Here is a 27,943-nt window from a genome sequence, read left to right on the forward strand (position 1 = left end):
CCTGTGAATATTTTGTCCCTCTGCCTGGACGGCCCCAGATTGAACTCCCAAGGGCCTGTCTTTTATTTGATCAACTCCAGTCTTCCGAGTTCAGCTTCGAAGTCACTTCTAGTGTGCTGTCACCTATTCGGTGCTGCTCTTCATGGAATGGTGTCTTGTGTGTGTGTGTTAGTCGCTCAGTTGCTAAGTCACGTCTGACTCTTTGCTACCCCTCAGGCTGTATGTAGCCTGCCAGGCTCCTCTGTCCATGGGATTCCCCAGGCAAGAATACTGGAGTGGGTTGCCATGCCCTTCTCCAGGGAATCTTCCCGACCCAAGGATTGAACCCACGTCTCCTGCATTGTGAAAGTGAAAGTGAAGTTGCTCAGTCGTGTCCAACTCTTTGCAACCCCATGGACTGTAACCTACCAGGCTCCTCCGTCCATGGGATTATCCAGGCAAGAATACTGGAGTGGGTTGCCATTTCCTTCTTCACTCCTGCACTGTATGCAGATTATTTACTGTTGCGCCACCAGGAAAGCCCGAGGTGTCTGTAGTCCTGTCTTACTGTCTCTACTAAAAAGACCTGCTTACTTGTCCTTCTGCAGACCAAGCTCCCAACCTCCAGGAGAAGCATCTGGTCTTGTTCACCAGGGTCTCCTTGGCCCAGAGAACAGTCCAGAATAGGTGCTTAGTGAATCTATGTTTTAAGCTTCTGTGTGGAATAATGATGGGCTTAAAGAGAAGTTGCAGAATGCCAAGTTCCCATACATCTTTCACCCAGCATCCCCTCATGGAAAATCTTATAAAATCATGGTAAAATGATTGAAAGGATATTATCATTTGATCCAATACTCTTAACTAATCTACAGACCTTATTTGAATTTCACCTGTTTTGGTGCTGTAATATTGTGATTTATAACATGAAATATGTACTTGGTTCTTGTCCCCATTGCTAGCTCAGAGCTCCTAAAGCTCTCGGAATTTTCTATTAAGAAAGCAAGCAAGGTGTCTTTTGTTATGTTAATGAGGTGACATTTGGAAAGCCCCAGGTCACCTCTGACCTCTGGATGGGGGTTGGTTGGGGGGGTGGGGGTAGGGAACGACAAACCCAGTGATTAGAGGTTTGTTTTTCAGCCCTTCCCCCAACCCTAACTCCAGGGATGAGGTAGAGCTAGAGATTGAACTTAATCACCAGATGTCAGTGGGCTGACTGAGCACGCAGGCAGGGCCAGTGTGCTGTTCCATCACACCTACATAATGAAGCCTCCAGAAAACCCAGAAGGACAGGGTTATGAGAAATTTGGAGAGAGTGGACACTCAGAGGGACTGCTCTTTCTCCCCACATCCTGCAAGGTCTCTCTTCTCTGTGCTGCTCCTGAGTCATTTCCTTCTTTGGTAACCTGGTAAGCATAAGTGCGTGTGTGCTCAGTTGTGTCCAGGTCTTTGCAACCCCACGGACTGTAGCCTGCCAGGCTCTGTTAGTCCCTGGAATCCCTTTCCTTATGTTTGGCTTCCCAGGTGGCCCAATGTAGGAGACACAGGTTCGATCCCTGGGTGGGGAAGATCCTCTGGAGAAGGAAGTAGCTACCCACTCCAGTATTCTTGCCTGGGGAGTCCCATGGACAGAGGAGCCTGGTGGACTACAGTCCATGGATCACAAAGAGTTGGACATGACTGAACAACTGAGCGCGCTCACACACACACACACAAACAAGCACAAGGGGATTCAGTTCAGTTCAGTCTCTCAGTCGTGTCCGACTCTGTGACCCCATGGACTGCAGCATGCCAGGCTTTCCTGTCCATCACCAACTCCCAGAGCTTGCTTAAGCTCATGTCCACTGAGTTGGTCAGGCCATCCAACCATCTCATCCTCTGTCATCCCCTTCTCCTCCTGCCTGCAATCTTTCCCAGCATCAGGGTCTTTTCCAAGGAGTCAGTTCGTCACATCAGATGGCCAAAGTATTGGAGCTTCGGGTTCAGCTTCAGTCCTTCCAATGAATATTCAGGACTGATTTCATTTACGATAGACTGGTTGGATCTCCTTGCAGTCCAAGGGACTCTCAAGAGTCTCCTCCCACACCACAGTTCAAAAGCATCAATTTTTCAGCACTCAGCTTTCTTTATAGTCCAGCTCTCACATTCATACATGACTACTGGAAAAACCATAGCTTTTGACTAGACGGGTCTTTGTCGGCAAAGTAATGTCTCTGCTTTTTAATATGCTATCTAGGTTGGTCATAACTTTTCTTCCAAGAAGCAAGCATTTTCTAATTTTATGGTTGCAAGGGGGTTAGGGTTTGAGAATTTTGGAGGACACCTCAGACCATAACAGCCCAGGCCTTCACAGGGCATTACTTGTCCAACAGGCTGTCAAAGTGGGGCATTTCTTATGGTCTCAGTTTCTGCCGGTGATGGGAAAGATTAAGAATTAAGGAGGGAGCAAGAAAGGTGGAGGTTTCTCTAAAAAAAAAAAAGCTTTGCATGCATGCATCTTCCTAACTGCTGCTCAGGCCAACTGAGATAAGCTTAAAGGGAGCTCCCAGGGGCTTTGACACACACCCCTTGGATTAGGAAAGAATGTGGAAGAAGGTCTGAAGGGAAGAGGCCATTCCTGGCTTGGGGATGGGGAGGACCGTGTTGGGAGGATGAAGAGAAAGCTGCAGTTACCTGAGTGGTACAAGAGGCTGGACAAGAAGAAGAATTTTCAAGATCCAAATACAGATCCCAGGGCAGAGCCCAGCCATGAAGTGGCTTGAAAGCCTCTCTACCCAAGGGGACCACCCACGTGGGGATGCTGGGAGGGTGACCTCAGCAGAAGAGGATTGAGCTGAACCACCAGCTGTGGGCTGGGAGGGTGTTGTGAGCAGCAGCCAAGGCAGGTGACACCCACATCAGAAAGTGGCGGTGACCGTGCCCAGTGGGAGGGGCTCAGAGGAACCTAGAAAAGCCCCATGAGAAAGAAAGACAGCCTTGGGTCCTCAGCACAGAAGGCTCCATCACAGCTGCATCTGTCACATAGGGAATGTGCACCCCACCACTGCCTTGCACCCCCCAAAAGCTGATGCAACAAGAAGCCTGAGAAGGACAGGAAGATCTGAGTGGGCAGCATGGTAGGGCTTAGTACCCTGGGTACTAAGCCTGGCAGGGGAGGCAGAGGGAGCCATCAGAAGAGAGTTTGATAAAAGAATGGAAATGACCTGAAAATTCTATGGGACCTGCAGGAAGGAAGAGGGAACTGAGAAAGAATTCAACACAAAGTGCAGAAAAATCCCCTCCTATTTGCACTCTGCTACGTTCAGTCCTTCAGAAATAAGGTAGGACAGTTACAAACAGTTGTGCTCACCAATCCAGCCACGTGGGGCTCAATGCTCTGTGGGCACCACCTTCAAATTCTTAATCATTTTTAACTGGAGGCCCCAAATTTTCGGATTTCCCTGGTGGCTCAGATAGTAAAGAATCTGCCTGCAATGCAAGAGACCTAGGTTCCATCCCTGGGTGGGGAAGATCCCCTGGAGCAGGAAATGGCAACGCACTTCAATATTCTTGCCTGGAGAACTCCACGGACAGATGAGTCTGGTGGGCTACAGTCCATGGGGTCGAAAAGAGTTGGACACGACTGAGTGACTAACACTTTCACCCAGGTTTTTACTTTGCACTGAGCCCTGCAAATCAAATAGGTAGTTTTGGTTATATAGAGAGCAGGGACTTAGACGTGTTCTATATAACCCCACGGGATACATTAGATCTGATCCAGGGGAGGTAAAAAGAAACAGCTTTTAGCCCAATATTAGGAAAAGTTCTCAAAACTGGTGGTTGCCCAAAATGGAACAGGCTATATAAATAGGAAGAGCTTCTGACACCAGCCTCCTTACAGCAGAGGAGGGTCAGCTACTTGGCAGGAATATTGGAGGCACAATTTAAGCATTGGACTCTGTACCCTCCAAAATCCCTTCTAACCCTGGAATTATCTAAGTCTTTGATTAATGAATCTCCTTCCAGGTGTCTGCTTTACCCTCTTCACCAGGAAATGAACTCACTAGTGCTGAGACAGGTGAGGGTCTTGCCAAGTCCAGCCTCTAACTCTCCACGGTTGGGAGTTTTGCTGACTCCCTGGGTTTCTGTCCAAGTCGTGAGCTGTTGTTTTCCTTGATGAGGACATTACTGCCATTACTCACTGTATTTTTGATCATCGTTAAGTTGGACGTTGTTATGGCTGGCACACTGTGACTTCCAGCTTCTAAGAAAAGGCCTAAAAAGACTCAGAAAGTGTCTTGGGCTTAAAGCCATGTTCATTAATCATCGTTTTGACAACAAAGCATAAACAGACCTAACAAATACTGATTAAACGCAACTTTAGACATCTATACTTGTGTTTTGGTTCTTGTCTTCGGCATGATTATTAGTCTTGGGGAAGAGGTTTCTCAGAGAAGGAAAGAAAGTCCAAGGCTTGCTGAGACCTTCCACAGGTAACCGCTCAGCCTCTACCTTCATGGGGCTGGTCTCTGAGGCTTCAACCTGAAGGACCAAAGCTCCAGTACAGACACCATCGGGGATGGTCCTGGGTCAGGAACCCACAGGAAATGGGTGTACTTGGTCATGCCCAGTAAACTCATATTGGAAAACTCTGGGCTTCTTTCATAACCACATTTTGGCCTTGACCTTTCTAGCATTTAGCCTCCCGACAATGGAGTCTGTGTGTCTCCACACCCTCCGTGCAGGCCCCCTAATTACCACCATCCGTTAAGCTGTCAGGAAGAAACCCCTAGCTCAATCCCGTCTTTATCAGACTCCGGCTGCCAATGGGGTCAGGACAGGCGTCAAGTCTGACCCGCCTGGAGCCCCTGTCCAGTGCTGGTCCCCACGCTCACTGGGGCCTTTGTGATGGGGCTGGGGACAGCCACCTGGGGCCCCAGCTCAGTCCCCTCAGATGCACTGCAGACAGGGCGGAGCCAAGAGCAACAATGGGGCTGACTCAGCGAGGGCCTCCTTGTTGGCTTCATCTTCGGGGAATTTTGCACACAGGAGTTATGCGGGGTTGTCAAAGCCCTAAACTGGAAACGGAGACTCTACTGAATAGGCAGGAATCTGGTGTCAGGGAAAAACAATTCCTCAGCTTGGACCTGCTGTCAGAGACCATGGAGTCATAGATGTTATCACTGCCAAGGAACTTAGTGGTCATCCGACTCACCCTTTATTTTACAGGTCAGTGTAAGTGTGGCCAAGGGAGTAGGGTTTGACTTTCATCAGTGAGCCTGGTTTTCTTGAGTTCTAGGTGAGTAATATTTTAAAGTGAGCTCTATATAATAAATCCAGGTGTGTTACTATGTGGCCCCATGTTACTCGCTGTCTGTTTCATGCACGTGTGTTTTCTTTCAAACAGAAGATCATAGATTCTCTCCAGGACAATTATTTCTTCTCTATTCCCCACAGAAAAGTGCTAGCAAAGAAAGTGCTGAGGGTTCGTTCATGATCTTTTCTGGTTTTTTCTTGTTTTTCTGTCCGAGTGTGTTTCTGTGTGTCAATGTCTCCCTAGATAGATGATAAAGGCCATGTGAAAATTAAAATAGAACCCTCACATCTCATTGCTCATCTTGCTACTCCGTTTAAAAGATGAGAACACTGAGGTCCAGAGAAAGGAAGTTATTTGCACAGGATCACTCACCAATAGATGATCTAAACGCAGGTCCACAGTTTATGCAGGGCTCTTCCCATAACTCCAAGGTAGCTGCTTGTGATCACATATTAATAGATACAGGTTGAAGGGGACAAAGGAAATGAGGCATCAGAATAGACCCTTAGTACTTTCCTGACCAGTGGTTAAGACTCTGTGCTTTCATTGCAGGGGGCCCATGTTCAATTCCTGGTTGGAGAACTAAGATCCCATATGCCACACAGTGCTGGCAAAAAAGAAACACAAAACAAAACCAACCAAACAACAACAAAAATTGACCCTTAACTGATAACATGATCATTGTTATTAGTAATACTACTTGAAGCGTGCAGAGCTATTAGTTTACAAAGATAAACACTGTTAACAGTTTCTTATATGTCCCTCAGTAAACCACGTGCATTCTTATTTACACAAGGGGAAATTCTGCCATACCTGTTGCTCTGCACATTGCTTTTTTCACTTGCAAACATTTCTGAGGGATCCTTCCACACCCGCACGTGCAGGTCCACTTTATGCTTCTTCAAAGGCCCTTAGGGTTGGATCGACCACAGCTTATTTCACCAGCCCTATAGTGATGGACAGTTGTTTCCAGATTTGTGCTTAGAGGTGTCTATTTTTCACACTCTGCCCTGAAGAGTTTTAAGTAACTAGCTTGACATCAGATTAGCCAATCTTTCATAGTTTTATGTCTTTATTTTAGAAGATGACAAAACTGAAATCCAGAGAAGTGTGGTCATTTCAACTACTAGGGGCAAAATCCTAAGAAGCAGGACTTTGTATTCCTGTGTCCTCTTCCACTGGTCACTGCAACATGCTTGGGCCACTTAAGGGCGCTGGACCTGCTGGCCTTGGCTACTTATAGAGGCAGTCAAGAGCCACCGCCAACATCATCTCCAAGGAATAGCCACAATCTGACCCAACAATCTTTGCTGAAAGCACTGATTCATCAAAAGACTCTCATCATGGTTTTAATTTTACTAGCCCAAAGACCACTGGATTAAACTTCCCATTTCAGTGGATGAACCCAACTGCTTTGAATAAAGACGTAATTCAATAAAAACTTAATACTCTCATAAAATTGAGTATTCTCTGGTTCCCCAATGAACTCCAAAACATATTAGATTTCTTCTGCAGATGACATGAGATGAGTGGCTTTCACTGACTAACCCTATTATGCCTTTTAAAAATACATTATTATTTAAATGTTCAAATTTCTTTTATCCTACAAATCTACAGAAGAGCAATCACAGTGTTCCTGGACAAGAAAGAGCTGGTGGAGGGGTTTTATGATGTGGGGAATTTTAGGACATTCATTCAAGAATTAGAAACAAAAATCATGTTGGGGTTGTACATGTGTATCTCATGAATGGTCTCAGGCAGTGGCTCCTTCTGCAAATCGCCACGTAAGGAGTTTATCACAGATTGAGAAAAAGAGAGAACTTAAGGAGAAGGAAATGGCAACCCACTCCAGTACTCTTGCCTGGAAAATCCCATGTATGGAGCAGTCTGGTAGGCTACAATCGATGGGGTCACAAAGAGCCGAACATGACTGAGCGGCTTCACTTCACTTGAGATTAGGACTTTCTAAGGGTGAGAATCTGAAAGTTACACTGACTTTTTAGACAACTGCTTTTTGTTTGCTTGGTATAAAGAAACAAACAGAACGTCTTTATTAAATAGCAAAAACCAAAGTTTCTGGTTGGGTTTCAACAATGAAAATAACAGTAGCTGCCATGCATGAAGCCCCTGCTCTGCAGGCACTGTGATCATGGCCATACACTTTAGAAAAATCTAAGAGAGAAAGAGAAATATCTGGGAACTTCTGGACACCAATTTCTAAATAACTTCGCAACAATCACCAAGTGCCCACAGGGTATGTTCCAGTGTAGTCTTAGGTTTATGTAGAGTAGTTGGAAAACAGACGAGCAAAAGTGCAGGGTGCTAATGATCGTCCATCATTCCTTCTGGATGATCAATGGGAAGCAAGGTCACCTAACATAGCATCTTGGACCAGAAGAAGGACACTCCCATAAAAAGGGATCCTGGCTCAACTCTTGTGTGCTTTCTGCGTCAGGAAGATTCCCTGGAGGAGGAAATGGCAGCCCACTCCAGTATTCTTGCCTAGAGAATCCCATGGACAGAGGAGCCTGGCAGGCTACAGTCTATGGGATTGCAAAGAGTCAGACGTGACTAAAGCAACTTAGCACTTAGCACAGCACCAGAGGGGGCATTGCAGGCAAGCTGAGGCTGGCCAATTTCTTGGTCTTAACCCTAATCCTGCTCTTGTGCTCCTTCCTGACCTGGATCTCTTCTTTAGAGAGTCCTCGATCCCTGGGAAAGTTCCTTCTGTTCCTCCCTCTCTTTCAGCTGATTTTCCTAAAGCAGTTTTTCTTTAATCTGTCAGGTATTATTTCTGGTCCTTTTTCATTCTCTTTCCAATCTGTTGCTAAGTTTCCAATTTTAGTCCCTGCTTTTCTCCAAGTGAGTTTTTAGAGGATTTTCTCACCTATGGGTCTAAAAAGAGAATTTTAGAAGACCAGGAATTCCACTGTACTTGGCATTTGACTCAGATGTAAAGGAGGAATAAAAGATTACTGGGAACAAATACCCTATCTGTTATTATGTGCCAATACTTCCATGCTATACCTGGTCTATGACTTTCTCCATATTACATCCATGGACTCAGAAACAGAAACTTCTATCTTAATAAAATAACTTAACACATGTTCAATGCCCATTGAAATAATTATCCTCTAAGTCAGTAGAAATTCTCTGCTTGCTTCTGTGTTTTTTCTTTTAAGCTGAAAGATTCTACCTCTGTCTTTCCTCTTGGGGTAAAGTGTTCAAATGAAAAGGTCCCACCTTTCTCTCTTAGTGTTTCTTCATCTCTACCCTTTAGTATATTTTGGAAATCTATGAGGAAAACATAATATTCTGTTTCTTTATAGGCTCATTCATCTAGTTCCTCCCAACCAAAGTTACCCTTGTAAATCAAGATCAAGAAAAGCATGAACGCTTCCCCAGATTTTTTTTCTTCTTCTAGAGCAGGGGTCAGCAAAGTTTTTCTTCAAAGGGTCAGACAGTAAATATTTTAGACTTTGCCAGCCAAACAATCTCTGCCACAATTACTCAGCTCTGCACTGTAATATGTATGCCCTGGGAAATGTGTAAACAGATGGACATGGCTGGGTTCTAATAAAACCATTTATAAAAACTGGCTGTAGGTCATAGTTTACCCATCCTTGTTCCAGGTGAGGAAGAGGAAAAGGAAGAGGAGGATATTGATGGCCAACTGCATCGAACATTGAGTGCCTTTTCTGTGTGAAATACTGTGCTAAGCATTCTATGAGAATTATCCTGTTTAATCTCTGTAATTCCACAGGGTAGGTACAATTACTGTATCCATTTTATAATTGATGAAACTAAGCTTTAAAGAAGCTAAACAAGTTTCCCCACGGTCAGACAACTAATAAACAGTGGAGACAGAAGCTCAGCTCTGACACCAGTGAGCATGCTTTCCATCCCTAAGTTGTGCCGTAAGACATACACATTCACTGTTGGAAGCTTTTTGATCAACTTCTCTTAAAAACTACCTCCGAACACAGTGGGTGGGAAAGCTTACTGCTGCTGCTACTGCTGCTGCTAAGTCGCTTCAGTCGTGTCTGACTCTGTGCGACCCCAGAGACGGCAGCCCACCAGGCTCCCCCGTCCTTGGGATTCTCCAGGCAAGAACACTGGAGTGGGTTGCCATTTCCTTCTCCAATGCATAAAAGTGAAAAGTGAAAGTGAAGTCGCTCAGTCGTGTCCGACTCTGTGCGACCCCGTAGATGGCAGCCCACCAGGCTCCTCCGTCCATGGGATTTTCCAGGCAAGAGTACTGGCGTGGGGTGCCATTGCCTTCTCTGGGGGAAAGCTTACTAAACTCACAGAATTCAGTTTCAGTCATTTTAATTTGCTTAATCCAAGTAGACTTTGAGCTATGGAGGTGTTTATTTGAACAAACATTTATGATGCCACTACTATCAGCCTCCAATTATAATAGTGACTTGAGGAGGAAAATAATAGAATATGGTTGTCTTATGCCAGACACACATGGGGTCTTTGGTGCGAAAGCCCCCCTCCCCTTTCTTCTCTTAGAGCCTGTCTCGCTTGGAGAAAGCAAGCCCACAGCTGGCATTGCTTAAGGAAGGCGACCAAAATTCATTTTCTGTTGTCTTCAACCACAATGTGTTTACCTTTCCAACCTCTGAAGACTAATGTTTTCACGTGGATTATTTTTGTTCATTTTATTATAGTGAAATAAGCAGTTTCTAGGGAATTTCAAGTGATCTTACAAAAAGAATCTTCTCCCAAGATTTAAAGCCCAAAGTCTTGACAACCTTTCCCAGAACATCTTAGCCTTGATGTTTATGACTGAATATCCAACCCCAGTGAGCATCCCAAGTTCTCTGACCCAGTGTCCCCAGTTGTCTCGAGAACCCCCTCCCTCCCGACCCTTGTCCTTTCATAAAGCTGCACTTGTGCAGCCACAGGGTGTTTTGTGTTCTGCTGCTGCTGCTAAGTCGCTTCAGTCATGTCCGACTCTGTGCGACCCCATGGACTGCGGCCCACCAGGCTCCCCCGTCCTTGGGATTCTCCAGGCAAGAACACTGGAGTGGGTTGCCATTTCCTTCTCCAATGCATGAAAGTGAAAAGTGGAAGTGAAGTTGCTCAGTTGTGTGTGACTTAGTGACCCCATGGACTGCAGCCCACCAGGCTCCTTGGTCCATGGGGTTTTCCAGGCAAGAGTACTGGAGTGGGGTGCCATTGCCTTCTCCGGTTTTGTGTTCTAGCAGTGGGTTACTTAGTGCAGAATCACATAAGTAATAGTGAATGTCCTGACTCTCATAAAGCTAATGACTCCTAATAGTCCATACCTCCAGCAGTTCTAGTAACTGTTCTCTCTACTGCCATTCATAGAATTTCTTCTCTGTACCCCCTCTCTTTACTGCAGATGAAATGCCTTTTTAATTTCCTTCCCCTCCAAAACCATGTGGTTAATTGTTATCATGCCTCATGTGCACTAAACCCAAATGGAAAGCAGCCTATGGTGGTGAGGCTTGGTGTTGCTTCTCCCCAAAGGTCAAACCTCACACAGCTGTTCATCATGAACCACCTCCAGCTCCAGCAGCTGCCCAGCGTTTATGTTATGTTAGTGATGTTCTCTAGCTGCAGAGCCAGAGAGCTTGCTGTTCTGCCAAAAAAACCCTCAGGGAAAAGGGAATGAATGCCTGCAGATTGCACACAGGGTTGCTGGGCACCTCCTTTGTGCTGTGTTTCCCATAGAGAAGCCAGTGCAGACCAGTGCAGGGTCACTAGTCAGATCCGTAGCTGTTGGGATATGACCTGGTTCCCCTGAATCTTCAATACGCAGAAAGGTGCCATGGGCAGAATTCCTCACACTGGCTCCCGGCAAAGGCACCGTCGAAAAATCCAAGAATATCTTAAGGACTTTCCTCTGGGATTGAGATGTATCTCTCTGATTACCAGCCACTAGGAAACTCTGAGAACAGGGGGAAAACTTGCATACCACCGGTGCCTTGGAGAAGCATAGGATTCAATTCTGTATTATTATAGTACTGACATCTTTTTTAATGGGTGGAATTTGATAAGAATAGAAGAGAGAAAAGAGAGAGGCAGAAGAGGAGAAATGAGATGCTGCGTCTACGCTGGTGAGTTCTGCTTGGTAGAATAACACATCTACTTACAAGGCTGTAGCACAACTGCCAGGCTTCAAAGACATTTGACCCTGCCTACTCCCCATCAGCATCCCCAGTCTTCACAAGTACCACCTTAGCCAGCTCACACACACCCTTGACCAATGGCAGAGTCCACTGCTGCCTTACATATGCTGGGTAACACCTCAGAGATAGATGGGAACCCAGTAAACTCAGGATACGAAGCTCAGAGGAGAGATGGAGCAAAGATTGAGTGCCCCCAAGGACAACTGCTCAGCTCCCCAGTCTTCTTTGGGGAAATTCCTGGGAATGGATGGTTCTGTCTGCTTCTTGGGGGAGTTCAACACAATGGGCAGAATGGGGCCCCTCCTGGCCACAGAAGCAGCCACTGATGCAATGTTCTCATATTGGCTTTTTCTTCTTGTCTATCACTCTCGCCCATCCTCATCTCTGCAACTTGGAATCACCTCCCCAATAAACTACTTGCCTAGATGCTCTTGTGTCTGGCTTTGCTTGCAGGGAAACTGAGTCTTTTCGGAGCTACCAGTCCAACATGAGACACCCATTGGATCAACCATGGTAAAACCACCACCTGGTCCAGTTACACTGGGATAGGATTGTATGATGCTTGGGGGTAGTGGTTGAGGTCGGAAAAGCTGGCCTTCTTAAGGCCTCTGCTTCTCATAGCTTGTTGCTCCTAAGCAGTGAGATACTGCCTGTGGGAGAAACTCATCCGTCATCCTGTGTGTGCCCTGATCTGTCTTCCTTTCCATCTGTCAAGGATATCCATCAGCAGGGAGTGAGAAGGAGCCATAAAAATGATAATGGAGAGAAACACCAGTAAAAGAAATGGCAGACTAGGAAACTGCCTCATTTCCTCATGGAGACATTAAAAAAAAAAAAAAAAAAAAGCCAACCAAAAACTGGATAAAATAACCTTGTATGAGTTATGGAAAAACAAAGGTCTACAGCAGCCTAGCAAACACCCAATTAAGGAAATGCCACTCTCAGAACAGTAGGAAAGTCTGTGGTATGGATATTTTTGCCTGCCCTTTTCCCACCCTCTCCCTGGTGGTCTTGGTCTGGAGGACACAGCAGCTCCCAGTCCCCTCCCTTGAACGGGAAGGAAGAGAGCAGATTTGCAAGGTTGTAACCTCTCTGGGGGCTGCTTGAAGGAGTGGCCTCTGTGTCACCTAATTCAGATCCAAAGCAGAGAGAAGCAGCTGGCACTGCTCAGAAAACTATGGATGTACTAGTGTCAGGGACAAAGGATTACAGGTGGAGACACACCATCAACAATCTAAGGTCCTACAGAGAAACTGAGGTGAGACTCTGTACCGTCAAGATATTTATAAGCAACTGTGTATGTGAGGTGATTGAAAAGCCATACACAAGCCCAGACAAGACGCATGCTCCAAGAAGACCCTAAGCTTTTTCCATGGGATGGTCCAGAGACTCAAATTGTGCCTGGCTAATTACTTAAGGATTTCCCCGGCACAAAGACAGCCTGCACTGGGAGAGGAGGTCATTTTTACAAATGTTCAGTTTTCAACCAAAGAAAATCATCAGCATACTAAGAAATAGTAAAACACTCGAAGGAAAAAATAATGGCAGAAACCATCGCCAGAGAAATACAGGCATTGGATACAAGACGAAGACTTCAGACAATTATTTTTTTTTAGTACTAGGTTGACCAGTGTGAAAATTACTGGCTTTAGGAGTTACTGATTAACTTCCAGAGAAACATGTAAATAAGGTATGTGTTTCTATGAGGATCTTCTTTGATCCTTTATGTATTGCAGGTAGAATTATTTTTGAACAATGCTCCACAGAGAACATTAGTTATTAGCTTATTCATTTCTTCACTCATTTACTCCCTCCTTCCAAGCCCACAGCCTGGTTAAATGGTTAAAATAGAGAACAGAACAGACAGAGTTTGTGCCCTTAAGTTCCTGAGAATACCTGTTCATTCTATTCTGTTTGGCAGAAAAATCTGTCACCTGTCATGCATTGTCATCTGACATGTGAATTCCTTCTAAAACAAGCCTGCAGGCTTCCAGTTCTTCCTTAAAAGAAATAAATGGCTGGGGGAGAAAAATTCAGAGGCAATACCCCATCTTTAATTATTTGGAATAATTGAAGTGGAAGAAAGTTTCTGTTGGTGAAAAGCCTAATGATTCTATAATTTCTGGAGGACTGTTTTTTATTTCTTTTAGGTTTAAAGAAACTAACTGGATTGACTGTTAAAAGAATATGGATTGCAGATGTCCTATAACATCTGCAATAAATATATAATTTCTTAAGATATTTTTATAATTTTAAAAATAATTTATGTATTGTATAGATGAAGCACAAGCTGGAATCAAGATTTCCAGGAGAAATATCAATAACCTCAGATATGCAGATGACACCACCCTTATGGCAGAAAGCGAAGAAGAACTAAAGAGCCTCTTGATGAAAGTGAAAGAAGAGAGTGAAAAAGTTGGCTTAAAACTCAACATTCAGAAAACTAAGAACATAGCATCTGGTCCCATCACTTAATGGGAAATAGATGGGGAAAAAATGGAAACAGTGACAGACTTTATTTTGGGGGGGGGCTCCAAAATCATTGCAGATGGTGACTGCAGCCATGAAATTAAAAGACGCTTGTTACTTGGAAGAAAAGTTATGACCAATCTAGACAGCATATTAAAAAGCAGAGACATTACTTTGCCAACAAAGATCCATCTAGTCAAGGCTATGGTTTTTTCAGTGGTCATGTATGGATGTGAGAGTTGGACTGTGAAGAAGGCTGAGCGCCGAAGAATTGATGCTTTTGAACTGTGGTGCTAGAGAAGACTCTTGAGAGTCCCTTGGACTGCAAGGAGATCAAAAAAGTCCATCCTAAAAGAAATTAATCCTGAATATTCATTGGAAGGACTGATGCTGAAGCTGAAACTCCAATACTTTGGCCACCTGATGTGAAGAACTTACTCATTGAAAAGACCCCAATGCTGGGAAAGATTGAAGGCAGGCGGAGAAGGGGAAGACAGAGGATGAGATGACTGGATGGATTACTAACTCAACGGACATGAGTTTGAGTAAACTCCGGGAGCTGGTGATGGACAAGACGGCCTGGCGTGCTGCAGTCTGGGGTTGCAAAGAGTCGGACATGACTGAGTGACTGAACCAAACTGATAAATTTAAAAATAATTTATGTATTGTATAGAAAGTACTGAAAATACAAACCCAGTACAAAGAAAGAAAGCATATGATCCCAGTACTCTGCTTCTTTTTTATTGGCGCATAGTTGCATTCAGTGTTGTGTTCGTTTCTGCGGTACAGCAAAGGGAATCAGCCATACGTATACGTATATTCCCCTCTTTTTGGATCTCCTTCCCATTTACGTCACCACAGACCACTGAGTAGAGTTCCCTGTGCTATACAGCAGGTTCTCGTTAGTTATCTGATTTACATGTAGTATCAATAGTGTATCTGTGTCAATCCCCGTCTCCCAATTTCTCTCAGACCCCTCTTCCTTCTTGGTGTTCACATGTCTACATCTGTGCAGAGACAACTGCTTTCAACACCAGTCCACATCCTTTATCTGATTCTTGGACCTGTGTCTGAGAATTCAGAATTTCTCAAATTTTATTCATTACAATTTTTTAAATTTAAATCATGAAAGTATGATAACATATTTACAGGAGACTTGGAAAATATAGAACAAACTTACATATAATTTCACTTATATTACAATTATTTTTAAGTAGATAAATTAAGATTTTTAGTTGGAGTTTTAATATCAAATTCTCAAAAATTAATAGAATGAATAGACAGAAAAGTAGAAGGATATAGTAGACCTGAAAAGCATTCTGAACCAATTTAACATAATTAAGATTTATACAATTTTCACACAATAGCAGGATACAAATTCTGTTCATGTTCCCACAGACTATAAACCAGGAGACATTGGAATATATCCAGGGACATAAAACAAGGTGCAAAACCTTCATGGTCTAAAAGTATTGAAATCATACAGGGTCTGTTCTCTTATTAATGTGTAATAATGTTAGAAATCAGTATCAAAAGATATTTGAAAATAACCCAATTATTTTCAAGTGCAATGTGACATTTACCAAAAGAGAGCTTTGACTTAGCCATTGAAAACCTCAGTGAAGTTAGAAGACTGGAAAAGCACAGAGGGTGATTGCAGAGAAGAAAGCATTTAAATGAGATGAATTTCTCAAATTTTAGTAAGGAAATTCAATGTTTATACCAAAATTTGGTTTGATTTGGTATTGAGACATAATTGAAATATAACAGTACATTAGTTTTAGGTGTATAACATAATGATTTGATATATGTATATATTGCAAAATCATCACCACAATAACTCTAGCTAATACCCATCATCAGAATTGTATTTTTTCTTGTGATGAGAACTTTTAAAGATCTTAATTTTCAAATATACTATACAGTATTGTTAGCTGTAGTTACCATGGTGCCCGTTACATCACCAGTGTACATACATCATCAGGACATATTTATTTTACAACTGGAAGGACATTTGACCACCTTTACTCATTTCTCCATTGCCCCTGGCAACCAGCAATCTGTTCTCTGTATCCATAAGAAAGCAGTCATCTAAAATATTCTCAGAGAGCTAAAGGAAAGCATGGGAAAAGAGCTAAGGAGAATCAGGAATCAACATATGAGCACAACGAGAATAGAGATAGAAGAGCTAAAGAGAAGCATGGGGAAAGAGCTAAGGAGAGTCAGGAATCAACATATGAGCACAATGAGAATAGAGACAGAAATTATGTAAAGGAACCAAACAGGAATTCTGAAGCTGCAAAGTACAATAAGGTTTCCCCTACTCCCTGAAAGCAGAGCATTTCTGTGAAACTTTTTAATAAGCCAAAGTGGCATAAAGTGAAGAAGCAATTACCTTAGGTTACATATTGCTAATGGATGCACAAAATAAATCAGGATAAAGCACAGATGCTCACATACACAGTTCAAAACTATGGTGGCTTGATGCTGAGATGCTGAGTGTAGTTCCTGGAGAAGTACTGTCTCTATAATAGCTCACTGCAAAACAAATCCTGAAGGCTATTTTCACTTTTTTTCTGTAAAAGCGAATATTCTCTTCTGACTTCTTTTGGTTAGTAAAAACAGTTACTAATATTGGTCTTTTGTAAAAGTGAAATGACATAAAGCTAACTTTCAAAAAGTGTGAGATACCTGTAACTAAATTGAAAAATTAGCTAGAGGGGTTCAACAGCAAATTTGAACAGGAAAAACAATCAATGAACCCAAAGATAGGACACTGGCAATTATTAAGCCTGATGAGCAGAAAGAAGAAAAGAATAAAGAAAAGTGAACAGAGTTTAAGAAACTTACAGAACCTCATCGAGTAGACCAAAATATGCATTATGGAAGTCCCAAAAGTAGAAGAGAAAAAGGATTGAGAGCTTATTTGAATAATAGCTGAAAACTCTTCATATTTACGGAAAGACATGAATCTGAATTCAAAAAACTCAATGAGTTCCAAGTAGAATAGAACGAAAAAGACCCACACTGAGACACATTATAATTAATCTGTTGAAAGACAAAGAGAAAAATCTTGAATCAGCAAGAGGAAAGTTACTCATTGTATATAAAGAATACCCAGTAAGATTATCAGCCAATTTCTTATTGGAAAATTTGGAGGCCAGAAGTCAATGGGATGATATATTTAAAGTCCTGAAAGGAAAAAAAAAATTATCATGTAAGAATTCTATATTCAGCAACACTCTCCTTCAAAAATAAGGGAGATAGTAAGACATTCCCAGATAAGCAAAAACAAGGAATTCATTACCACTGGTTGGTTGTGCCCTACATGTGATGTTGCAGGGATTTCTTCAGGTTGGAGTGCAAGGATGTTATAAAGCTACTCACAGCCCTGGGAAGATGTTGGTCTCTGGTAAAGGTAAATACATGGAGAAAGTCTTTGTTAACTAGTATATAAGATATAAAGATGTAATTTGTGGCATTGATAGCATAAAGTTGGGGGCAAATAGAATTGTAAAGGAGAAGAGTTTTTGTATGTCACTGAAGTTAAGTTGGTATCAATTCAAAATAGATTGTTATAACTTTAGAATGGTAATATAAATCCCCATGGTGACCACGAAGAAAACACTTGTAGAATATACACAAAAGGGAATGAGGAGGAAATCAAAACATGTCACTACAAAAAAAAAAAAAAATCAACTAAATACAAAGGAAGGCAGTAATAGAGGATATGAGGGACAAAAAAAGGCTATAATACATACAGAAAACAAATAGCAAAATGGCATGTCTTTCCCTGTTAATAATTACTTTAAATGTAACTAGCTTAAATTTCCCAATCAAAAGGCATACACTGGCAGAATGGATAAAAAGTAAAAAGTATGATCTACTTTTATGCTGCCTATAAGAAATTTAGATCTAAGGACACATAAATTGAAAGTGAAAGATGGAAAAAGATATTCTATACAAATAGTAACCAAAACATAACTGAGGTGGCTATACAAATACCAGATAAAATATACTTTAAGTCAAAAACTACTGTAAGAGACAAAGACATTATATGTTGATAAAAGGGTCAATTCACCAGGAAAATGTAACAAATGTAAACATATATGCAACAGGAATCAGAGTCCAAATATATAAAGCAAATATTGAAAGAATTGAAGGAAGAAAAAGACAGCTCTGTAATAATATATTGTAGGAGACTCAATACCCTACTTTAAGTAACCAGACAGAAGACCAATAATGAAATGGAAGACTTGAACCAACCTAGAAACCAGTTGGGCCCAACAGACACATACAGAGCACTCCACCCAACAACAGCGCAATACACATTTCTCTCAATTGCACAACGAACAATGTCCAGGACAGGCCCCCAAACAAGTCTTAATAGATTCTTTAAAGAGACTGAAATCATACAAAATATCTTTTCCAACCACAATGGAATGAAATTAGAAATCAATAGCAGAAGGAAAACTGAAAAATCCAGAAATATGTGGAAATTAAACAACATACTTTTCAACAACCAGTGAGTCAAAGAAGAAATCACAAGGGAAATTGGGAAACTACCTTGAGACAAGGGAAAATGAAAACATAACATACCAGAACTTACGGGATGCAGTGAAAGCAGTGTTAAGAGGGAAATTTATAGTTGTAAATGCTATAGAAAGGTCTCTAATGAACAACCTAACTTTATGCTCTAAGTGTCTAGAAAAAATGATACTGGCTGACAGTTTATGTTCTAAGGCCTCAGAGACCATGCTTCCTGGATGATATGACCCACCCTGACTTCAAATGTTCCCTCGGTGTTTCAACATCTGTAGCTCCAAACTTTCTCCAGCCCACACATCCATATTTTGCAAGATAGTTTAACATGAGTGTTATGTTCAGCACATCCCAAAATGAACTCTCCACCTTCTCCAGGAAACTTGGCTTTGCCTCTATGGTTCAAATCCCAAGTCTTCTCTGGTTCCTTTCTCTCTCTGGCCACCCCCCACCCCACTCACCTTGGAGACAGTGTCTCCACTGCTTTACTCCATCTGTCGCCTTTCTTGTAAAGCCAGAGTTCTCACAAAATAGAGCTAACTGGATTCATCCTGAGTACAAAAAAAGAGCGAGCACCATTGTGTCCTGTTTTCTGTTTCTATCTCCTTAATTTCAAACTATTGTTGAGCACCTCCTAGGGGTCAAACCAAGATAAAAATCACTTTACTGCCCTCAAGGAGATGTCAGTTTCCTTGGGGGGAAGTCAAGTCATAGAAACAAAAAGCCAAGTGGTGAGACTGACAGTGGAGGCATGTGTAAGATGCTGCAGGGACACAGAGGAGAAAATGTCAGTCAAGACTGGTGAGCAGAGAAGGTGTTAAGATCGGTGATATTTGAGCTGAGTCCTGGACGATTCATTGGAGCAAAGTGAATCAGAGGGGTGGCATATTGGTGGAAAGGATAGAGAATGCATGGGCTTGGCACTGTTTAAAGAAACTCTGGCTAATTCTGTATGACTCACACTTTTATAACAGCCACATCACGTTATTACTACAACAGCCCTGTGAGGCAGGGACCACTATTATCCCCATTTTACAGATGAAGGATTTGAGGAGAAAAGAGATTAAGTGATCGGCCTAGGGCTACACAGCTGCTCAGAGAAGCTGAGTTTTCAATCTAGGAGGAGGGGATGGATATTCACTTTGAAGCCCAATACTCTGAGCAGAAAAGACAAATCTCTTGACACTTACACCAAACAGCTCTGCTGAAACATTGCATTTCCTCTTGTGACCCAAAACAAACTCAGACCTGAAGCTACATTTTTACCACCTCCGCCCCTACCCCCATGCTTAACAAGACACAGTATCTTGTTTCTAAGGGGTTAAGACATGCTTATAAACAAGACTGCAAAGGCATCTTAAGACAACAAATCACTCATAAAAAAGGGAACATTCTGATGAGTAAAGTGTAAATGAATCAGAAACATATGGATTCAATCTACTTTAAAAGGCCCAGTGGAGTTCTGAGCGAAGGGTAAAACCCTTGGAGGAGGTTATACTGGGGGATATTTCCAAACCCAGGGCTATTAGTTCTGGCCAGGCCCAGAGGTAGGCTGGTATGTGGGTCTCTGAGGAAACTGGCAGAAAGAGAGCTTCAGAAAGGTAGGAGGGTCACTTTATCTCAAATCTTCAAGTGCAGACTTGGAAATTTTCAAAGCCGCATGCCTCCTAGAAACACCTTTCCTGAACATCTCATTCTGGCCCTGGGCTGGGACACTGAATCCAGCCAGCCAACGATTTCTCTTTAGAAACTCCAGCTTGTCCAACTCCAGAAGGGTGTAGAGGCTGGACCAAAACCCTTCAGCTTTCGCAAAGGTTCTCTACCTTTGACTGTGAACCTTATCCAGGCCATGGCCTTGGAAGAGGAAATAAGGGCCATGGTTCCCTTTGGCAGCATCAGATAAGAAATGAATATGCATAGAAATACTGAACACGTTCCACTAAACAGGAAACAATATAAGAAAAAGAAGCATGCAGATTCATCAGTCTGCATGAGTTACATTAGCCACGAAAATAAACACAGGACTAAAGAGTCCAGGCTGGCTTAATGGAAACCAGGCAATGAACAGGTATGTGTCCCTCGGCATAATCATCTTGGGGGCGCCCTGTGCCTTTCCTGGGGTCCCACGTGGGATGAAAGTTCAACCACAGGGAGCATGGTGGGCTCAGGGTCACCCGGATTTGCTCTGTTTCTTTACCCTCCTGGTGCCCGCTTCCAGATGAGAGCCCAGCCTGCTCTGTTGCTGATTTTTCTCATTCTCACAGTGGTGTTGCTATGGTAACAGGCCTTTCTCATCCACGGCTGATCGAATCAAGTTTTGGGGGGAGTTCTAAGAAGAATGAGCAAGTGGAACAGTATTCTCCGCAAATGCTGCCTGAAATTGACATCGTCTGTTTTCACAGCCCAGCCTCCCCCTTGCAAGACCACACCCAGGCAGCCAGGAAGGTGGGCCGGGCAGCCACACTCCCCGACTGCTGACCGCTCGCCACTGGACTGGCTGCAGTCAGGGGCTGTGCTGAGAAGAAAGGCACCCTAGGGCCGCTTTTGCTCAGCTCCCTGCATCCGTGTCATCAGCTTTCATACTCAGATGGGCCTCATCCAGGCTCTGGGTGACTCCCTGCTAGTGCCATCGAGCTAACACAGGATGCTCTGGGTGAGGCTGGTGGGGGAGCTGGGTCTCAAGGGAATTTTCTGTGCCTCTGGAAGTCCCCATTGTCACCCCCTCCCCAAGACAGGCTTTCCTCTCTCTTGTTGATGCCTGAAGTCTGTCATCTTAGAGATTTATTTCTTTAGCGGAAGACTTTGATTCTTAAGACCACTGATGAGACCTTGTATGTGCATTTAACATCAAAAAATGGAGGAGGGGCGGGAAGCTGTGGTAACGGGCTGGAGCCGGGGGAGGCAGGTGTGGCACTGAGTGGTAAAGGTAGGCAGGATGGCAGGAGCGAGGCTGAGAACCTTGGAGACACCCTGTACTCGCTTCTCCGCCCCCACCCCTGGTTGTTGTAGGAGGAAAACAGAGGGTGCTCCAGAGCGCTGAGAGCCCCCCTGCCCCTCTCCACAATGCCCATCCCCAGTCAAGGTATATTTGAGGCCGCTGAGTGCCAGGCATGGCTCTAGACCCTGGGAAAGCAGGAGCCGCAGGAACCCTGATGCTGGTCAGAGGATCCGGAGCAGCTGGAGCCTGGGAACCGAAAGGGACCAACGCTCTCCCTGTCACCCCTCCCTAGGCCCCTCCAGCTCCGGATCCTTCTTCAGCTGGTCCTGCCTTGGCAGGGAGAACCTGAGCTCTCTAAGGAGTTTCTTTAGACACAGTGATGAGCTTGACGGAGTGCAGAGCCCAAAGGGGTGGCCTGGGGTGACCACAGCCAAGAGGGGAATGCATAGGCGAATGTATGCCCTCCGGCGACGTTACTCTCTGCACAGGTACAGGGCCTAGGCTGGATCTGACACCGCCTCCCAGAGGACAGAGGCTTCTGGAATCCAGTTACTCATCCCCGGTACCCCAGAGTCTCCGAATCCACAGGACTGAGCGCCCTGGTACCCTGAAGTCCAGCCTCTGGACCTGGAGGGCTGTTGGCTGACGTTCTCAATCTCCTGTGGATGGACAGAAAGGTGAAGAGAGGGAGAGAGAGCTGGGATGGGGGTGCAACAGAAGGGATGGAATTGGTGGTGGGCTTCTTGCCCAGCTTACCCATCTGTTTCTCTATTGCTTCCCTGTGAATAAAGTCTTCAGTACCATTTTTCTAGATTCCATATATATGCATTAGAATACAATATTTATCTTTCTCTTTCTGACTTATTTCACTCTGTAGAATAGTTTCTAGGTTCATCCACCTCATTAGAACTGACTCAAATGCATTCCTTTTTATGGCTGAATAATATTCCATTGTGTATATATACCACAGCTTCTTTATCCATTTATCTGTTCATGGACATCTAGGTTGCTTCCATGTTCTAGCTATTGTAAATAGTGCTGCAGTGAAGAATGGGGTACATGTGTCTATTTCAATTTTGGTTTCCTCAGGGTATATGCCTGGGAGTGCAGGGTCATATGATTGTTTTATTCCTAGTTTTTTAAGGAGTCTCCATACTGTCTTCCATAGTGTCTGCATCAATTTACATTCCTACCAACAGTGCAAGAGCGCTCCCTTTTCTCCACACCCTCTCCAGCATTTATTGTTTGTAGACCTTCTGATGAGGGCCATTCTAACTGGTGTGAGGTGATATTTCATTGCAGTTTTGATTTGCATTTCTCTAATCATGAGCTATGTTGAGCATCTTTTCATGTTAGCCATCTGTATGTCTTCTTTGGAGAAATGTCTGTTTAGGTGGCAGCTGGGTTTTTTTAGCCATCTGGGCTTCCTCTAGAGTCAAGGGGCCCAAAGCTAAGACCATGGGCATCTGTCTGACAGTGTGATGCCACCTGGATTCCAGCTTTCCATTTCACCAACACTTGCCATGTGCCTCAAAGCAGTAGCAAATCAGCCAAACACTGTTCTAAAGGCAGCAGCCTCATAATGCAGGCACTCTCGCCACGTCCATTTAACAGATGAGCACACTGAGGCCCAGAGAGGGCAGTTAACTCTCCTGAGTCCCAGGGCTGAACAACAGAGCAGGGATCTGAACCCAGACTGCCGTGCTGATGGCTGTACCCCCTGGATCATTGAGCTAGTCTGGCTACTTGGACAAAGCTCCATGCTGGGTTACACGAGGGAATACAAATAAATAAGTGGTGTGGTCATGGCCCTTGAGGGCTTGACCATTGCCAAGACTGAAGCAGTCTTCCTAGACTGGCCTGACGGGCCCGCTGCCCAGGCTGGATTCCCCACACTCTGCATACGGCTTCGGGCTTCTGCACCTCAGGGACACCATCAGTCACCTCCCCCCTTTCCCAGCACATCAAACCCTCACAGCAACTGAAATCCCACCTCAGCAGCCTCCACCTATTCTTCCAGACAGGCTGGCCAGAGCTCCTCCCCTCCCCAGAGCATGATTCTGGAGTAACAGAAAGGACTCAGCGGTCCTTGCCAAGCTTCATGACAAAAATGCTGTGTGAGGCCAGAGGACGCGGCTGAGTCGGGCCTGCTGCCTGGGCTCCGGCCTCAGCCAGCAGTGAACCAGGTCAGGGCGCCGGGTGACAGGACACGCTGCACCGGCCGAGCCCGCCAGGCCCTGCTCGGGCAGCAAGGTCACCCTCATCTATCCACTCACAAATGGGCCACTTGGCACTTCAGATGCCCTGCCTATGCTCGCCTGCGGGACCGGAGGATAGGGTCTGGCGTTTGGTCCAGGCTCTGTGCCCCTGGGACCCCAGAGGCCATGAAGATGTGTTGTAAGTTAGCAAAAGCCAAAGACAGGGTTTCATCAAGGGCTTGATGAAATAGCGTCAAACAGGGCTCAAAGGAGCCTGATGCCATGGTGACAGAGACATACAAAGAAGGTCCCTGGGCACAGGATTCCTTCTGGAGCTCTGAGCCCACTCGTGGGGCTGTTAGAAGCTGATACAGGATGCTGAAGCCAGAGCCTCGTCTCCTTCCTGGGGGACCATTAAAAACCAACTGCATTTGGAGACGAGGTGGGTGAGGGGTGGATATGTACAGAGGTTCGTCTGCCTTGCTGTTCTTCTGTGGCTCTGGGGTCACTGAGTCTCTTTCCAAAGGGCCAGTGTCTCTCCTTTCCCATGGGGGGCAGGCAGCCACATCATTGGGGTGCCAGGGGCCCTAGGGACAGCTTATCACAGCGCCTTGACCAAGGAAATGCTGCCTGGAAAAAATATAGTGGTTGAACCGATGCAGGCACAATGTCCATGAGCAGGAAGAACATGATAAACCAAAGGAGACAGGAAGGATGCCCCCTTCCCTTCCTGTAGCCTGACTTGGTTTTGAAAACCTCCAAGGGGGCTCAAGTCTCTTCCAGGAAAGAAAGCAGGCTTCACCAAGGCAAGGCTGCCCTAGCACGACACCCCCACCTCTGGCACCCAGAACTGAAACAGCCTCCAGCATCGGGCTCCAGGGTCAAGATCACTAATGCCATTACCCACCCCTGCCCTTCCCTTCAGTGCCCACCTGTGCCTCACAGGAAAGGCCTAGAACTTGGGCAGGTGGCTGCTTGGGTTCTGGCAGGTTCCAGGTGGTAGCAGACACATGTGGGATCCAGCCCCACATGCAGCCCTGGGGACAGGCACTTACTACAAGCCATGAAGAAAATTGAAGGCCGTATTCTGCCCACAGTGATACACACCCCCCGCTTCCCTCCTCCATCACCCCATCAAACCACCGTCACCTCCTCCTCACACCACTCCAACCTCTCCCTATTCCCTCCTCCTCCCCTCCCTGTCTCTCCCCTAGCTCACAATCCATAAACCTCATCTACAAACTGCTCTGGACATTCCTCTCAGACACAAATTCCAAAGACAGCCAAACAAGAAGAAAAATGGTGGAAGAACAGTGTATTGATTTGGGATCACCAGCTGATATCCTTTGGCCCCTGCCTGATTTGGGAAGGATCCCAAATAAATGCTCATGGGTTGGGCCTCATGGGGACAGAAAGGCTGCTGGGGCTATGCCCATCATACAGCTATCCCTGGCAATGAGGACAGCTCCAAGGCATCCCAGTGCCATCTGTTGTTGAACCAAACGACCTGCCTTGACCAGCAAAGTGGACAGACCTGGTTTTTATTTTCCCTCTCTGGAGGAAAAAGGAAAAGGAATTCTGGCCATGGTGATATCCAGACTCTGCAAACATCAGGCCTGGGTCTATCTATGCATGGAAGTAACTCCTCAGGCTTCCCTTCACCACACACACCTCTGGAGATACACCATAATAAAGTATTAACAACTGGCTCTGCTCTTCTGACTGATACAGGGCAACTTTCTTGTAAAGATTTTTGTGCTCTGTTGGTGCCAAATCATTAGTGACTCTGCCTGTAAGGCGAGCTGAGGCGGCTTTCTCTGGAGAGGCTCCATCAATCCGTGCCCCTGGTGGGCAGCAGCTGTCCGAGGCTGGGTTGCAGGGGCAGGGGGCGACGCTTCACTCACCCGGGCCCAGCAGGGAACTTGGCCTGGCTCTCGGACACAGGTGCACCCTGCTGGGAGGTGCCTGACAGCACCATGGGGAGGGAGAGGCGATGGGGGTTGTGTCGCTCCTTCCCTGGAAGCCCAAGGGGCATCTGCTCCAGGCTCTTAGGAGGGACAAGGGATGGCAGAGGCGCAGCTTCAGAGAGAGAGAACAGCATTGGGCCTGAAATATTCTGCAGTCCTTGGGGGAAAGGGCTGGAAAGGAATGTTCAGGACAGTCGTGTCCCGTTCTCTTCCCTTTCAAGTCTTCCATGTTGCTGGAAGCACTTCAGAAGGTGAAAATGGAAGGAACAGGAAGTCCATGGATGGGTGTGGGGAAGGGAAGGGAGGCAGAGTTAGGGGCAGGGGAGAGGACAAGGCTGAGCAGCAGGAGGAAGAAGAGGACACGGGAGAGAGAAAGCCAAGGCAAAGGGGAGTCAGGAGGCAGAAAATAAAGAATGGGGTGTTCTGAGGGGTGAGAGCTTAAAAACACAGATAAATTAAGGAGGTCAACTATACCACAACATAAAACAAAGATTACAAACTTCCCTAGTGGTCTAGTGGCTAAGACTGCCCACTCCCAGGGTAGGATGCCCAGGCTCAATCCCTGGTTGGGGAACTGGATCCCACATGCTATAACTAAAGATCCAAAGTACAACTAAGACCCAGTACAGCCAAATAAATAAATATTTTTTTAGAAATAAAAAATTAAATTTTAAAAAAGGATGAATGAAGAAGAGAGGGACTGCGTTCCTTCTTTTTGAAGACTGAGTAATGTTCCCCTCTGTGTACATTTCACATTTTCTTTATCCACCTGTCTGTCAATGGACACTGAGTGCCATTTGCAACAACTTGGGTGAACCTAGAGGACAGTGAAATGAGCCAGACTGCTGCTGCTGCTGTTGTTGAGTCGCTCAGTTGAGTCCACCTCTTTTCAACCCTGTGGACTGTAGTCCACTAGGCTCCTCTGTCCATGGAATTCTCCAGGCAAGAATACTGGTGAGCTGCCTTGCCCTACTCCAGGAGGATTCTTCCAACCCAAGGATTGAACCCGAGTCTCCTGTTTGGCAGGCAGATTTCTTACACTGAGCTGCCTGGGAAGTCCATAGTCAGACAGCAAAGGGGAAATACTGCACAATGTCCCTTATATGAGGAATCTCAAATAGTCACAGAAGCAGAAAGTAGAACAGTGAAGTAGGAGGGGGAAGTGGGAAGCTGCTGTTCAGTAGGTATAAAGTTTCAGCTGTGCTCTCCCTCAGTGGTGTCTGACTCTTTGCCACCCCCTGGACTGTAGCATGCCAGGATCCTCTGTCCATGGGATTTCCCAGGCAAGAATATTGGAATGGGTTGCCATGCCCTCCTCCAGGAAAAGTTTTAGTTATGCAAGATGAATTAGTTCTAGAGATCTGCTGTACCATGTAGGGCTTATGGTCAACAAAACTGTATTGTACACTTAAAACTTTGTTAAGAGAGTAGGTGTCACATTAACCTGTCACTAGGCACACAACCATCAAACAGAGGGACACAATGACAGTGTGTCCCGGACAGTGTTCGGAGGTGATGGTATGTCAGTTACTCTGAAAACAGGGTGATGGTATCACAGGTGCACGTTTGTGCCCAAACTCCTGAAACTGCATTCATTAAACATATGCGGTTTACCGTATATCAACTATGCTTCAATCAAGCTGTTAAAGAGAAGAAGGAAGGGACTATAATTAGGGAAGGCGGGCTGGGTTTTGGAGAGAAAGGTTAAAAGCTGTCAGCTCTTCCAAAAACTCAGACACATTCCCGGATGAAAATTTTCCGTATTCAAGAACTTTGCCCCCCTTTTTCAGTCTCAGTTGCCAGAGAGTTTAAAAGTCAAACATGTTGCTGTTCAGTCGCTCTGCTGCTGCTGCTGCTAAGTCGCTTCAGTCGTGTCCGACTCTGTGCGACCCCATAGATGGCAGCCCACCAAGCTCCCCCATCCCTGGGTTTCTCCAGGCAAGAACACTGGAGTAGGTTGCCATTTCCTTCTCCAATGCATGAAAGTGAAAAGTGAAAGTGAAGTCTCTCAGTCGTGTCCAATTCTTTGGAACCCCACGGACTGTAGCCCACCAGACTTCCCTATTCTTCACTGTCTCCTAGAGTTTGCTCAGATTCATGTCAATTGAATCAGTGATGCTATCTAACCATCTTATCCTCTTTCATCCCCTTCTCCTCCTGCCCTCAATCTTTCCCAGCATCGGGGTCTTTTCCAATGAGTCAGCTCTTTGCATCAGGTGGTCAAAGTACTGGAGCTTTAGCTTCAGCACTTCCAATGAATATTCAGGGTTGATTTCCTTCAGGATGGGCTGGTTTGAGCTCCTTGCTGTCCAAGGGACTCTCAAGAGTTTAAAAGTTAAACTTACTGCCCAAGTTTTGTGATCTCTTCAGATTAGGTGAGTGAAAATACCTCC

General features: G+C 45.0%; 2 long non-coding RNA genes across 2 annotated transcripts in view; one reads left to right on the forward strand and one right to left on the reverse strand.

The window, feature by feature from the left end:
- Nucleotides 1–3,554: 3,554 nt before the first annotated feature.
- The window catches only part of LOC113886227, a 31,294-nt gene continuing 6,905 nt past the window's right edge, over nucleotides 3,555–27,943 (reverse strand). The window contains exon 3 of the long non-coding RNA XR_003509395.1: nucleotides 3,555–5,707. This is a non-coding gene — a long non-coding RNA (uncharacterized LOC113886227). The remainder of the gene's footprint in view (nucleotides 5,708–27,943) is intronic.
- LOC113886228 lies at nucleotides 18,389–22,190 on the forward strand. The gene is made up of 2 exons (XR_003509396.1): nucleotides 18,389–21,100; nucleotides 21,874–22,190. It is a non-coding gene; the product is annotated as an uncharacterized LOC113886228 (long non-coding RNA).

Source organism: Bos indicus x Bos taurus, chromosome 29 (genome assembly GCF_003369695.1).
Source record: "Bos indicus x Bos taurus breed Angus x Brahman F1 hybrid chromosome 29, Bos_hybrid_MaternalHap_v2.0, whole genome shotgun sequence".
Lineage (NCBI taxonomy): Eukaryota > Metazoa > Chordata > Mammalia > Artiodactyla > Bovidae > Bos > Bos indicus x Bos taurus.